Here is a 16,363-nt window from a genome sequence, read left to right on the forward strand (position 1 = left end):
AGCCTACTTAAAAAAGTATCTTTCAATTTTTCTAGAATTTAAATAAAATCCCCCCAATAACATGTCATTTCATAATTTTTAACTGGCATGCCAATATAAAAATGAAATGCCATTAAAACAGTACAGTATAAGCAATGTACTTTGAGCCTGTCTACTCTGGTAAAGGAAATCTAATCTTTAATAATATTTCTTCAAAGTGGAACCAATTAACTATATTTTATAAAATTTATGAGGATCTCCATGTAGCTCTGTTACATTGTGAAGCCCACAAGAATGTTACCACATTAAGGGCTGAATATGAACCACTTGAAAGCCTTCCTTTAGAGGAGGAGTTTGCAGGTAATTGATAATCCAAGGAGAACTCCTAGTCTCGTGATAGGTATGCAGTGTTGCATCTGAATTCTAGAACTCACCGTATCACATACAGAAAATAACACAAGAACTTAAGTCTTCCCTTGCCTTCAGCCAGCCTTTCAGGGACATACATACCTTGTCTTTGAAGGTCCCACACCATCCCTTGGATCCTATTCATTATTTAGGATCAGTGACTTAAGACTGTTTTGTTTGTTGAAACTGACCTGTGTTATATTGAAACAGTCCTTTGTACTGCAGCTTATATATGCAACTTCTTTTTCTTGCAAACTAGAAATGAAATTTAGCCTCCTTTATCTGTATGATCCTCTGTATAGGTGTCTATTGTTATTAAATTGTTCAGTAACTTTTTCTTTCTTCCTATCAAATAACCCATCCCTTCAGTCTTTTCTTAAGGGTCTTCCTCCAAAGCCCTTTCGTATCTTTGTCTCCTGGAAACCTGTTCTTATTTATGCTCCACACCGCTAATACCAAGGATCAATTTTGTATGTGTGAGATCTTTTCAGATCTGTGATTTGTATCCCAGCACCGTTCTGATTATTGACCCCTTCAGTGCCTTATAGAGCAAACATTTGTGCCCAAATTTCCTTAGAAATCTAGTTTCTCCTCACTTTATTAATAATTTATTTAGAGTATGTCTGTGGAGATTACCTGTGTTTAGCTTCTTTGAAGACCATTGAGTTTAAATTTACCACATCCCTAATTCTGTATTCAGAACTACAAAGGGACGTTACGCCCCTTCTGTTTCCCAGCTTCCTATCATCAAATGAGTGCTACATCCAGTTATTTTTTCAGACTCTTCATAAAAACTTCCATTGACTAAGATGAGAACATTATTGCCTGTTGATTGTGTTGAAAATATTTTCCTTTGGCTGTCACGAAAAGATGTCTTTGGTAAATGCAAACCTATGTTTAAGAAGAGAATGTATTTTAGTGCCTGATCTGGCTTTATTGTATCAGAATGTTTGTCAGTGATTAGTTATTAAACTATTAAGCATCATTGTGGAATGTTGTATTTATTTAAAACTTTCTCAGTGCTTCTCACTTTTTTTTTAAGTCTATAATTGATAATCAGGTTACTGCTTTTATTTTGCAGGTGACCATTCTACCCTGCTTCCCACATCACATGATGGCTTACCAGCATGATATGGTACAAATAAATACATAGCACTTCTATCTTCCTATTAAGTTGCTAAGGACGACTCAGGTAAGCAGACATCTAATTTATGCAGTAAGTTCTTTTAAAGGGATGATTATTTTTACTCATAATCTTTCTCTGTGCGTATGGCAAAAGATTAGCAAGTTTCATTCTTAAATGGTTTTGGTCTTTCAAGCATTACGATAAAGATCTTTACTAAATAAACCACTTTTTAATTCTCTTCTTTCTTCCTTTCTTCCACTGTTCCTTCCTTTCTTCCTATCTGTTCTGTTCTTCCTCAGTTTTGAGATTGTATGTCTCTATATCAGAAAAGTAGTTTATACCTAAAAAGGGTACTTATCAGACCCTTACCTAAACACTCCTAACCTGGAGTCAGTGGGCTCCTGGGGGGTTGGGGGTTGGGGAAGAGGCTCCTCGGGTGAGATTTAGAGGGAAACCCCCCCGCCCCCACCACCACCACCAAATTGTATACGGTCTGCAGCTCCCTGGAGAGAGTACCCCCCAAACTAATGACATGACCCATATAAACAAAAGCCCTAAGGCCCTCAGTAATTTTGATACATATGCAGGTCCTGAGACCAAAAAGTTTGAGAACAGCTACAATAGCCTATTTTTGAAGTATCTTCAGTTAGATAACTTATTTGTTCATTAAGATCAAGGGAGAGAATGGCAAAATTTTTCTAGCCCTGCTTGTAAGTTTGCTCTATGTACTTTGCTATATGCTGTATGTATTTTTGCTGATCACAGTCAAAAGTTTATGGTAAAAAACCTACCCACACAGCAGCAGCAGTATATGTAAGTTTGGTGGACTTGACTATAACAAGGAGTTCCATTTAATTTTGCATCATGCACTGTTTAAAAGAAATGGTTGAGTTGCATATAGCAGCTGACTTTTTAAACCAAAAGCTCTCTCCATATGAATATAAAATGAAACAGTGATATGCCTCCTGTGACTACAGATCATTCTCACTTGCCCCATCTTGGGGCAGCCTGCCCTTGGCCCCTACACCAGACAAAATCATGGGTTGTTTTCCTCTCCAGTTGGAAGCAAATTCAACCTTAAAAAGCATTGATATTCAACAATAAAAAGACAACCAATTTAAAAGTGGGCAAAGGATTTGTGTGTTTTTTGATAAACATTTTTATTTCAAAATGACATTGAAAGCATAAGAAATCTAAAAGTTCTATAAAATTACTTCAAAAATATCTTGTGTATTTTGTATTGCCACAATATAGCGACACCAGATGTCTGGCCTCAAAAGTGATTTATCAGGTAGTCAGTACAAATAGTAGCATTTTAACTTTGCAGGGTTTTCCCCCAGCTTTAGCAAGAGGAATAATTGACAAATATAATCGTATATCTACTGAAAGCGTACAATTTGATATACATACACACTGTAAAATGATTACCAAGATAATTAACACCCCATCACCTCTCATACTTAATCATCTTTTTGAGTGTGTGCTAAGAAAGCTTAAGATCAAGTTACAAGTATATAATACTGTATTGTTAACTGTAGTCATCATTCTGTACTTTAGAGGCTCAGAACTGACCTTATAACTGAAAGTTTGTACCTATATCTCCCTTCCCTGCAAACAAAGGCATATAAGTGGCCAATAAGCACATGAAAAGACAGGTCATGATCCCAGGGTCCTAGGACTGAGTCCCACATCAGACTCCTTGCTCAGCGGGGAGCCTGCTTCTCCCTGCTGCCTGCTCTGCCTGCCACTCCCCCTGCTTGTGCTCTCTCTCTGACAAGTAAATAAATCCAAAGGGAGGAAGGGAGGGAGGGAGGCGGAAGGAGGAAGGAAGGAAGGAAGAAAAAGAAAGAAAAAAGAAAGGAAGGAAGGAAGGAGAAAAGGAAGAAAGGAAGAGAAAAGGAAGGAAGGAAGGAAGAAAAGGAAAGGAAGGAAGAAAAGAGAAAAAAAAGGAAAAAAATTAAAGATGATTAACAGTATTAGGGAAAAGGGGAATCAAATGCAAATCAAAACCATAATGGGTTGCAGGAGGGGACGAGAAGGATGAATAAGCAGGGCCCAGAGGATTCTCAGGGCCGTGAAACTATTCTGTATGATACTACAGTGGTGGCTATGTTCCTATACATACGTATACCCACAGAGTGCATCACACCGAGAGTGAACCCTAAGTGGAATAAATCACACTGAGAAAGACAAATATATTGAAGCAGGGGAACTGAAGGGACCCCATGAAAAACTGCTTGATTGGCTCCTTCTCCTGCTTCCATTCTCCCTAGGACCTACACTGTGGCCTTACACACGCCTTAAAGAACGGTAAGAGTATGTCTTCCTGGTAAAGGTCAAGGATGTACTGATTTCTCTGGAATCTTTCAGCACAATAGATAACATCTACGGAGTGACCAGGCAGGGTCGTCATGAAGGTTTTCCAAGACCACTGACTTACCAAGACCCCTGGCTCCAGAGCCTTCCTCTATTGCTGGTGGGAATGAAAAACTGCACAGCCATTTTGGAAAATAGTTGGTTCATTTCTTTAAAAAATTAAACATCTACTTACCAGCTATGCCACTCCTATATATTAAAAAGAAAAGAAAATATATATCCATACAAGGACTCGCATTTGAAGAGTCGGGAGGTTCTGCAAATTGTTAAACACGGGGTTCCCATATGACCCAGCAGTTCTGCTCCCGGGCATATACCTGTGGTCGATTGCTACGGCTGCCATAAAAAAAACACCACAAGAGAAATGTATTTCTTACAGCTCTAGAGGCTGGAATTGGAAAGATCAAGGTGTTGGTAGGTCTGGTTTCTTCTGAGGCTTCCCTTTGGCTCGCAGGCAGATGCTTCTCCCCGTACCCCTCACATGCTGTCTCTTCTGAGTGCCTGCACCCTGATGTCCCACTTCTTCTCAGGACAACAGTCATATTGCAATCCAGGCCCATCCTATAACTTGTTACCAGCATTACTCACAGTAGGCAACAGTGGAAAAAATCCAAATGTCTATCAAATGACAAATGGATAGACAAGATGTATATATATACTTATAATGGAATATTATTTGGACATAAAAAGAACTGAAGTACAGATACATGCTACAAAAGAATCTTGAAAATGTGAATATACTAAAGAAACACCAAATTATATACTTTAAATGGCTGGATTTTGTGGTATGTGAATTATATCTCAAAAATATTTTAAAACATTTTTTAACATAGCACAAAGCTTTTGTTTTTAAGTCATTTGGCATGCAAAAGTTTGGCAGAGCCTATTCTAGATTAAAATAAGACAGACATTCTTCAAAATATCATGCGCACATTGTAAAGAATATTGTGCCTGTGAATCTCCTTGATACCTGGAAGCTACAATTTGAATGTTGTAGCATCTAGAATTACTGGCTGTAATTGACATTCATCCGAATAAATAGCCATGGAAATGGAATGACTAAACAAGAGTAGATAGATCAAGTTCTTAGAAATAAAACAAAGGTGGCTGTGGCTATTATCATTTAAAAATTCTCTAACCCTGATGGTACTCTTGTGAAAAGCCTTAGTCTGTCACACTTGCCAGTTTCTAATAAAGAATCCTATGGTCTTTATTTTATTTTATTTTATTTTATTTTTTATTTGACAGAGAGAGACACAGCAAGAGAGGGAACACAAGCAGGGGGGAGTGGGAGAGGGAGAAACAGGCCTCCTGCCGAGCAGGGAGCCTGATGCGGGGTCGATTCCAGGACCCTGAGATCATGACCTGAGTCGAAGGCAGACGCTTAACAACCACCTAGGCGCCCCTTGGTCTTTCAACTAAAGTAATGACGAACCAATAATCATGTAACCCCAAAGTGATGTGTTTGTCCCATCCTAGATATACATCATAGTGCTAGTCTACCTTTTGCACTCAAATATTGACCTGAACAGTTGAACTATGAGGCTCAGTTAAAGGAATGAAATTGTGATATGAGCTATAGAATATGCCATGGCATATATCAGGGATTCTTAACCTCAGCACTCTTGACATCTTGGGCCAGATCACTCTTGCAGGGGCTGTCCTGTGCATTAAGATCTTTAACAGTATCCCTCACCTCTTGCCCCCTAGATGCCAGTAGCACATCTTAACCTCCAAGCTGTGACAGCTAAAAATGCTTCCAGACATTATCATATATTTCCTAGGGGGCAAAATTGAGAACCACTGCCATAAGTCAAGGAAGACTTTGTGAGTTTTCATGGTACTAACAGACTGTGTACCAAAAGAAAAAATTCATGTTTGATTTCTACTTTACTTGTATAAGCTCTGTTGATGGGAAATATCCAGAATATTGTATAAAAAGCAGTTCCGTTGATCTTACTAAGTTTAGGTGACCATGTTCTTTGCCAACTTTATTTGGAAGATTATCATACTTTGATCTAAAATTTGAGTCCGATGCTGAAATGCCAGCTTGGAGCCACAGAAGGAATGAATGTTTGTATTATAGTAAAAGACTGCCCTTGGACAGTCACAAATGGAAATATTTTTAAAAAAAATACAGGAATGTAATTTAATTATGAGATTTGCCACATAGTAAAAGATCTGCCATCGACAGTCTGAAAATACACTCTATGTCTTTATCATTAAGGACACCGACTCAGCATGGTAGAACTCACTTTCATTGTCCTTCTAGCCTACCAATTAAATCACCTAAGAATGAAGGACATTGTCATTTAAGTTTTGATACATTGTCATTTAAGTTTTGATACATTGTACTTCAAAGGTTTTAAATGAACTTACTGCATTCTGAAACTATGGTATGGATGGCATCTGCCCACACATTTTGATATGTCATAACATTAATATAATACCATTTTGTGAAATTAATTTTCTCACTGAAAAGCCTTCACCTGCTACAAGGGGACCATAAATAGACCGGATGATCCTTTAAAAGATGGGATAAAATGGTTGCTAACTTTCCCTCCTTCCTGCCTCCCAGCCTCCCTGCCTCCCTTCCTTCCTACCTCCTTTAATAAGGATCACTGAGACACTAAAGCTAATAACCCACCCACCCTTTGTAATTACACCACAGGCAAGCATGGACACACTAGCCTCTCCTAGTCAGGATGGGAGGCTTTACCAAGAGTACTACCCGGAGTTCATGTCCATGGGATTGGCTACAGATGCCTACTAAAGGCATATAACATTGTGAGCAGTAAAAAACAAAATACACTTCTTAATTGGAAGTTTTGTGAACTAACAGTGTAAGAATAAACCTACTGGCTGTTTTCTGTATCTCAGTAAATGGCATTCCAGCTTTTCCTTGCTCAAGCCAAAAACCTTGCAGTCATCCTCATGTCTTTTTCTTCCAATCCATCAGTTCACCCTCAAAATGCATCTGGATTCCAGCCACTTATCATCACTTCCATTGGGAAACACTTCATTCCTGCCATGATCATCTTAACTGGGTTATTGTCACAGGCTCTTAGAGTCTTTTCCCAACACAGCCACCAGTGTGAGCCTTTCAAGACATATGGCAGATAATGGTCCCAGCTCTGTGCAAAGCCCTCCCATGGTTATTCAACTCAAAGAGAAACCTAAATCTATATGAAGGCTGGAAGGCCCCTGCTGATCGGAGCCTCTCTGGCCTCTGTCCTCATCACTCACACTCCCCCACTATCCCTCTGTTCCGTCCTCAGGGAGCTTCTTGTATCTACAACATGCCAAGGGTGCTCCCTCAGGGCCTTGAAATAGCTGTTTCCTCTGCCTCCAGATATTCGTATGGCCCCTGCCTCACTTCTTGTGAACCTCTGCTCCAATGTCAGCTTATCAGTGAAGATCTCTTGAGCATCCCACACAAAATTGCACCCTTCCTATCCACACTGTCATTCTATCCCCCTTACTCGTTTTCCCCAAAGCTCTTATCACCATCTGACATATATTCTTTTATCTATTTTTTTCTCTCTTCCCCAAGAGAAAATAAATTCCCTATGAGCTGAAACTTAATTTTGTTTACTGTTATAGCCCAGCACCTGATAAGCAGTAGGAGCTCAATAGCTACTTGTTGGAAAAATGAATGAATAAGATCTTGTCTTACCGTATGATAGATGGGGTTAGGATTAGTACTGTTCTAAAGACTTCCCATAGAAATTGTTGGGTTTAAAAAAAAAAACATCGAAAGCTTATAATTTATCTCATTGTTCCATAAAGTAGAATATGGGATACATTTTAGGTACCATGGATTCTAGTTTTTTGGATGAGTTTCTGCCAATCAAGACTTTGCCTTATAATCCATGATGGCTTTAGCTTCAACCATAACATTTATAGATGAACCCCTAATCTTTACTCTCACTCTTCAACTCTCCTTCTGGCCCCAAACCCATGTTTCTAATCTGCCTTTGAATGTATCCAGCAGCACCTCAGTTTGGAGGAAGGCTATTTGAGCTCTTGACTTGATCTGACTTTATCATTAACAAGCGAGGTCTCCTTGAACAAAACAATGATTCTCAGCTTCCTCATGTTTGAAATAGAGAGCTGGGTTAGCTCAGCCACTCTCGACAACATACTGGTATATTTCAGTCACTAGAGATAGTTGGGATGAGATGACAATTATGCCTAACCAAAGTCTTTATTTTCCATATTCTAGCTGGACAGTCTAAAATTCCGCACATAGTGCTGGAACAACTGGACATCCACAGGCAAAAAAAAAAAAAAATCTGGACACAGACCTTATATACTCAACAAAAATTTGCTCAAACTGGATCAGGCATAAATGTAAAACTCAGAATTCTAAAACTCCCAGAATATAATCTAGGAGAAATATAGATGAACTTGGGTTTGTTGATGAGTTTTTAGAGATAACACCAAAGGCACAAAGCACAAAAGAATTGATAGATGTACTTCATTAAAATCAAAATTTTTGCCTTTTGAAAGACACTATCAAGAGAATGAAAAGAAAAGCCACGAACCAGGAGAAAATGTTTGTAAAAGAGACATCTGATAAAGAACTGTTATCCAAAATATGCAAAGAATTCTTAAAAATCAATAATAATTAAACAAATGACTGATTAAAAAATGAGCCAAAGACCAAAGAAGATATACAGATGGTAAATAAGCATACAAAGAGATGCTCCACATCCTATGTCATCAGGGAAATGCAAATTAAAACTACAATGAGATACCATTACACACCTATTAGAATGACTAAAATCCAGAACACTGATACCAAATGCAGGTGAGGATGTAGAGAAATAGGAACTCTGATTCACTGCTGGCAAGAACACAGAATAGGACAGCCCCTTTGGAAGACATTTTGTTGATTTCTTAGAAAACTAAACATACTCATTATCTGATCTAGCAATCATGCTCAATGGTGTTTACCTGAAGGAGTTCAAAACTTATGTCCCCACAAAAACCTGCATATGGATATTTATAGCAGCTTTATTCATAATTACCAAAACTTGGAAGCAACCAAATATGTCCTTCAGTGTGTGAATGAATAAAACTGTGGTATATCCAGACAGTGAAATGTTGTTCAGTGTGAAAAAGAATGAGCAATAAAACTATGCAAACTTAATAAGTGAAAGAAGTGAATCTGAAAACACTACATACTCTGTGATCCTGACGATATGATATTCTGGAAAAGGTAAAATTATGGAGACAGTAGAAAGATCACAGGTTACCAGGACTGGGGGAAGGGATGAATGGGGAGAGCATGAGAATTTTTAGGGCAGTGAAACTACTCTGTATGATACTATAATGGTAGATCCATATCATTACAAGTTTGTCCAAACCCACAGAATGTATAACTCCAAGAGTGACCCCTCATGTAAACTATGGACTCTGGATGATAAAGATGTGCCAGTGTAGGTCCATTGATTACAAGTGTACCACTCTAGTTGGGGACATTGATATGGGGAAGGCTATACATGTGTGGGGGCAGGGTGTATATAGGAAATCTCTGGATCTTCTGTGTCCTAAAATTGCTCTAAAAATAAAGTTTATTAGGAAATAAAAATATTAAATATATTTAAAAATATATAGATAATAGATGATATTGTTGGTAGATGATAGATAGATGATAGATAGATAGATAGGTAGATATCCTTACATACTTCAGAGCCCAGCTCAAATGCCTTCTCATTTTTTTATACCCCTCCCCAAGCCACTCCTTCCCCAACCCAGGCAAAAATTATAGCTACCTTTTATGTTTTTCCATGTACTTTGATTTTCCTTTTATATGGCGCTATCTGTTAAAACTCTTTAGCTACTTCTCCCAAGAGATCATTATTTTTAATCCTCAAGGCAATAGCACCAACTTTTTACACAGTAAAAAATTTAGCATGATTCAATATTTATTATGGTTCTTACTGCAGCATTTAACTGTTTGCTAATTTAATTCTGGGTTTTTTTAATCTTCAGATGTTTGGTTAGGTAAAGAATAACCTGTCACTTAACTGGCATCTGCTCTCAAAGGCAAATATGAGGGTCTCTTTCAGTTCCTCCCAGTGGCAAAATTTGAAGATTTTTGAGGACTTTCTGTAGTACACCCTTCCCAGATTCCTGTTAAAGAATTTCTCTAAAACTACCCCCCTACCAGACCATCTTCTCGTTGCAAGTCCTTTATTTAAATTTGTTTCAGCTATAAAGCAACTTAATTTTATCATCAAAGATTCTGATTTTTTTTTTAAGATTTTACTTACTTCACAAAGATTGAGACAGCGAGAGAGGGAGCACAAGCACGGGGAGCTGGAGAGGGAGAAGCAGGCTTCCCACCGAGCAGGGAGCCCCATGCGGGGCTCAGTGCGGGGCTTGATCCCAGGACCCCGGGATCATGACCCGAGCCCAAGGCAGACGCCCAAAGACTAAGCCACCCAGGTGCCCCACAGATTCTGATTCTAAGAAGAAATCAAGAAGGTAACCAAAAAGAGTGTGAATGTCAGTCATAGCTTATCCCCCCCCCCTTTTTTTACTCATAATTGCATCAGGCCTAACAGGGGCTTAATATCATGATGAGTTTTATCCTTTGGATAGGAATGTACAGTCTCATTGGTTCTCAAACTACAGCGAAACTACAGCACTATAACCTGCTTCAGAATCCTCTGGGGGGCTTGTTAAAACACAGATTGCTGGGTCCTGCCCCCAGAGTTTCTAATGCAGGAGGTCTGAGCGGGGGCTGATTATTTCTAACAAGTTCCCAGGTAATGCTGACCCTGCTGGTCCAGAGACCACAGTCTGAGAAGCCTTCTCTATGTATGCAGTACCTGCAGAGAAAATCTCTAAGGGTGCATTTCCTTTTTAACTGTGAAGACCATGAGTTGGTCAGACATGGGATGTGTCAACGTCCTAGTAATTTATGATGTTCTATGATACTGAAATAGAAAAGCTGCGGGGCACCTGGGCGGCGCAGGTGGTTAAGCGTCTGCCTTCAGTTCAGGTCACGATCGCGGGGTCCTGGGATCGAGTCTGGCATCGGCTCCCTGCTTATCAGGGAGTGTGCTTCTCCCTCTCCCTCTGCCCCTCCCTCTGCCTGCTTGGTCTAGCTCTCTCGCTCTCACTCTCCCTCTCTAATAAATAAAATCTTTAAAAAAAAAAAAAGAAAAAGAAAAACAAGCTGCGGTTGTCTGCCAACCGCTTAAAAGGAACAATGCATTGCTCTTTCATCGCCACCAAATGAAATAAGTACAACTTAACAGTGTCTGAGGAACCAACTCTAAATAGCACGTAAAAAGAATAGTAAGACAACTGTCGTAAACTTCCAGGGCAAATACGTTTGCAATTTAAGTGAAGGCATCCCTGGAAAAACACTGAGTATGAGTGTGTTAGTCTACTTATGGCAGAGAGCCCTCACATGAAATCTTTCACAGCCCAGGAAAAAGAAGGGTGAATTGAATCTCTAGACATGGTGGAAAGCTAGAAAAGAAGCTGTGCCCTAATAATTTTGTACAAAGATTTCTCTTAAGACTAGCACCTAAAGGGCACCTGGGTGGTTCAGATGGTTAAGCGTCTGCCTTCAGCCCAGGTCATGATCCCAGGGTCCTGGGATTGAGCCCCGCATTGGGCTCCCTGCTCAGCGGGGAGCCTGCTTCTTCCTCTGCCTCTCTCTCTCTCTCTCTCTGTCTCTTATGAATAAATAAATTAAATCTTTAAAAAAAAAAAGACTAACACCTAAATAGCACACATTATTGGTAGGTGGTGTTTTGACCAGAAACATCAAATCAAACAAACAAGAAAGAAGAGTCTGATCATGTAATCATCTCTGTAGCTCTTTGGAAATATCAGACTTGTCTAAGAACGACACTATATACCAACAATTGCTTTTGAAACACTGTCTGGAGGAAAAGATTGATTTTCTAGTTGTTTCATAACATTTAACATAAAATAATCATGTAACCAATAGAAAACACAAAGTTATTATGAAATAGGCAGTAAGAAGATACTTGAATTCTCCCTTTCGGAATGATACTTGTGATTTTATCCAGGGCCCACCAGGTTAATCCAGATAATCTCCCCTTGTCGTGCTCTTTCACTTAATCACTTTTATAAAGACCTATTTCTCCGAAGTTAACAGTCCAGGTCCCAGGCACAGGACCTGCTCTCTTCCCGAGCCCTCGTGTATCTGAAAGAAAGACACCTTCAGATTCTCACTGGGTGATGGCAAGTTGCCTTCCTGGGAACCTTCAGTTAGTAATGTTTCATGAGCAAGTTTATTATGTTTAGTAGACCTGTTCATTTTGAGATCAGGGAGAAAGAGTGGAAAATGGAAGCTAAGAATGCTGGGACTGTTAAAAGCCGGCACAGAATATTTCTGTAGGGACCTCCATTTTGAGCTTTAGCTTCCTACTTTGAAAGTTTTAGATTTCATATTTTGGAACAGAAGTAAGTTGAATGTAAAAAAATAGGATACAGAGGGGCACCTGGGTGGCTCAGTCGTTAAGTGTCTGCTTTCGGCTCAGGTCGTGATCCCAGGGTCCTGGGATCGAGCCCCGCATCGGGCTCCCTGCTCCGCGGGAAGCCTGCTTCTCCCTCTCCCTCTCCCCCCGCTTGTGTTCCCTCTCTCGCTGTGTCTTTCTCTCTCTCTGTGTCAAACAAATAAATAAAATTTAAAAAAAAAAGGATACAGAGCTAGCCAATAAATGTTGGCAATCGTTAAGTGTTTTGACAAATCTTTATATTCACTGTGAGATTTTGTATTCCAGAAATCCTGCTCTGCATCCGCCCACCTCAGCCAGCACAGACAAAGGCCAAGAGAGGTGGCAAGTAATTGTGTCTGGGCCAGCTGTGTCTTAGACCAGCTGATGTTTCTGTGGAGAACGCACTTTTGACCTCTGAACCCCTAGTGGCAAAGGGCCCAGAAAGGAAAAGCCAACTCTTAGAGTCTAATATCTCCTCACTGGAATCGGACACCACCATGTCCCCATTTGCCCCGCACGTGAGCGCTCTACCTCTGACTCTGAATGCCGCCTAAGGTGAACCTTCTGGCCACTTTCAAAATGAGGTCAGAGGTTGCTGGCTCCTGCCCTGCCAATAATGTCAGCTAAGAACAACAATACCTCTTATTAGTCTAGTATCTTACAGTAAAGAGCACTTTGGTGCAGATTCTCTTTCCCAGGGAACACAAAAGGAGATAAGATACATTTTTCAGCTCTTAGGTATTATTTCAACCCAGGTAATTATAATTCATTGAATTCCAAAAACTCCTGGAGGAACCTGAAGGAGGTATGATTCTGCTCATTCTCCAAATGAGGAAGTTGAGTGTTAAAAAGCTATTTGCAAAATAAATAAATAAAGCTGACTTTAATACAGATTTTAAAAATGGACATTCATTAAATATTTCGTTAAACTCATTTGATGAGAGAACCAGGCAGATGGTACCGTCAGTTCAAAAAAGAAGTCAAGGGGCGCCTGGGTGGCTCAGTCGGTTAAGACTATGCCTTCGGCTCAGGTCATGATCTCGGGGTCCTGGGATCAAGCCCCGCATCGGGCTCCCTGCTCCGCAGGAAGCCTGCTTCTCTCTCTCCCACTCCCCCTGCTTGTGTTCCCTCTCTCACTCTCTCTCTGACAAATAAATAAAATCTTAAGAAGAAGTCAAGAAGCACACATTTTATGGAATAAAGGAAGCTTAAAGTGAATTGCGAATGGAAGCAAAATTGTTGTCCACCCCACTAGAGGCAGAGGGAGACAGAGGTCAATAAAATTCATATCGGACAGGACAGAATTTGTATGCCTGTTACCGACCATGTACAGGATTATAAAATAACTCTCATGGAATAAAAATCAAGTAACTTGAAGAAGGACACGTAGACAGTACATAGGGTTTCCCTATTCGAACGTGGATGTGAATCTTGGACTCCCTGGCACCAAACACAGGGTTTCTTTCACACCACTGCATGGTCCCAGCTTCTGAGAAAGGTACTCCTTTTGTCTCCATCATTAGGTGAAATAAAGGTGCCTCCAAAGTTTGCAAATGAGACTATAAAAGGTCAACTGGTTAGAGACTTCTTGCTATCCACAGTCAGCCCTGCTTTGTCTTGAAATGCTTACTGAAGCAGTCAATAGACCAAGATGCAGCGGAACCCAGCTCTTGGGGGGGATCAGGGGAGGGCCCAGAGCTCTCCTCCAACCAGGACACAACTCTGGAAAGGGGGCCAGCTTTGGAATTTGCTCAAATGCCTACTAACGTCTCACTGCAGTTGGAATAGCAGTTTGAATTGGAATGAAAATAACCGTCTGCCTCCTGAATTCAGATGGAAAATGTCTAAGAGGGGTCTAAAGTGCCAGTATGTTGAACTCAAACAGGTGCTTAAGTCAGGGACCTGGCTTGGTCACAGCTATAGGGAAGAAAATCTTCAGCCCAGAATAATAAAACTACAGCAGTTTATGGAAATGTGACAGCTTACTGTTCTGACCTTTCCATACTAGAAATAAATAGAAAAGCACCACAGTCTCAAGTTATGTGTTTGTATTTCAGATTTTTATTTGGTGCTTTAGATTTATTGAGCTAAAAAAACAAAAGATAGTAGCATTAATGACTTTGCCTACCACCAATGACCTAAAAAAAAAAAAAAATGTGACAACTCAAAAAGAAACAAATATCATTTCAGTGTAGAGTGTCCCAGAAATCTAGGACATCACCAAACCTTGTGGTCCCTTTGGGCTTTTCACTTGGAAAGAATGCTGTGCCTTTTTTTTTCCTTGCCTTTATACTTGAAACCTTTAAAAATCTTATTTGTAAGCTAAATGACTTAGAAAAAAACAAAACAAAAAATCTTAACATATTAGCAAAACACTGCCTCTTTATAAGAAGCATCATCATTTGTTCTGGTTTTGGTTTTACTTTTCTTCTTCTTGCTGTTTTCACTTAAAATTTTTTTTATTATTTTTTCAAGGCTCTTTTTCAGCTTAAAGATGTTTGGCATGAGTAAAATAGTAGGGGCTGTTCAGTAATAAATGTCCTTAAGGAATAAGGTGAAGACCCCCAAATTAAAGTCCAAAGCAAGGAAAGGTGAAAAATGAAGAGAATAATGAAACAAGGAGATGAGACTCTCAGTGATAGCCCTGCAGGATTTGTCTGAAATTCAAGTCACACAACAACAAGGAGAGGAGAAGTGATCTAATGTGTCAACAAGGTAAGAGAATAAACCACTGGTATGAAGAGATGCTTTGAAGGTTCATGGAACCATTGCCAGACACTTAATGATTCAAATTACTCACATGGACAAAAATAGGTAAAAAAGATGATCACAAAAGATATTAACAACACAACCTGTTCAGCAATAATTTCCCAATGATACGCCATGAGTAATTGTAATTCTTCAATACATTGCCTCCTACTGGGTGTAGGTGCTGACTCCTGGCAGCCAGCCCCTGAAGGAGTCACTAAAGGCAGTGGAAGCAGGGGCCAGAAGATGCCACTTGTCAAAGGTACCTTTTGAAAATTACTTGGGTCATGTCGTTTCCCTTCTTAAAAACATCCTTGTTGACATCGGACGTGTCCCAAACTCTGGGACAGGGTACAGCTTGTACTCTATTAGCTGGCCCAGCCCTCCATGTCCAGTCTCATCTCAGCCACTTCTATGAACTGAATTGTGCCCCCCCTCCCCAAATTCATACGTTGGGCTCTATGCCCCAGAGTGAAGGTATTTGGAGATGGAGCCTTTGAGACATAATTAGAGTTATAAGAGGTCATGAGGTTGGGGCCCTCGTGATGGGATTAATATCATTATAAGAAGAGACACCAGAGACCTTGCTCCCCCTGTAAGCCTAAGCATGCACCTAGGAAATGCCATGTGAGGACATAGTGACAAGGCTGCTGTCAGCAAGCCAGAAACAGAGCCTTGACCAGAAAATGAATGAGCTGGCCCCTTGATCTTGGACTTCCCAGCCTCTGGAACTGTGAGAAATACATTTCTGTTATTTAAACCTCCAGTCTATGGTACTTTGTTAAGGCAGCTGAAGCCAACTAAAATAGCCACTGTTGCCCAACGATACTCTAATCCCACTAGACTCCCATCCCCCCCAACACCTGAGTGCCTTTGCATATGCTATTTCTCTACCCAAAATGCTCTCCTTTCCCTTCCCTGTGTCTTTAACAACAGGGGCTATTGCAAAACAGTGAACTGCTACTGTCAGCCTCATCCTTGAAACATTTTGTTGCTTAAAATACTTGCTTCTCATTGAAGGAGCTATAGAGCTTAAATCTGGGAGATACATTGCAATATACTTGCATTGATCCATGCATTTCCTTGGAAACTTGTTCTTACCTATGTCTACTTTTTTATGGCTAGCTTTGGTTGCGTTAAAAACATTATTTTGAAAACTTTTTGGTTAACTTTCATCGAAACTGCATTTTTTTCCTACTTTCAAGTCCCCGCACAAGTAGCACTTTGTCCGAAA

At 40.0% G+C, this 16,363-nt stretch overlaps 2 protein-coding genes across 2 annotated transcripts in view; both read left to right on the plus strand.

Moving 5' to 3' along the window:
* SHPRH (SNF2 histone linker PHD RING helicase) overlaps positions 1–1,545 on the plus strand; it is an 89,737-nt gene extending 88,192 nt beyond the window's left edge. The window contains exon 31 of the mRNA XM_088023850.1: positions 1,469–1,545. The gene's annotated coding sequence lies outside the window, so the exon portion shown is untranslated. The remainder of the gene's footprint in view (positions 1–1,468) is intronic.
* A 13,763-nt stretch (positions 1,546–15,308) lies between these two features.
* FBXO30 (F-box protein 30) overlaps positions 15,309–16,363 on the plus strand; it is a 45,716-nt gene continuing 44,661 nt past the window's right edge. The window contains exon 1 of the mRNA XM_088023852.1: positions 15,309–15,391. The gene's annotated coding sequence lies outside the window, so the exon portion shown is untranslated. The remainder of the gene's footprint in view (positions 15,392–16,363) is intronic.

The sequence above is a fragment of the Eumetopias jubatus genome, unplaced genomic scaffold, assembly GCF_037043125.1.
Source record: "Eumetopias jubatus isolate StellerSeaLion01/CBP00866 unplaced genomic scaffold, mEumJub1_p1.0 scaffold_6, whole genome shotgun sequence".
NCBI lineage: Eukaryota > Metazoa > Chordata > Mammalia > Carnivora > Otariidae > Eumetopias > Eumetopias jubatus.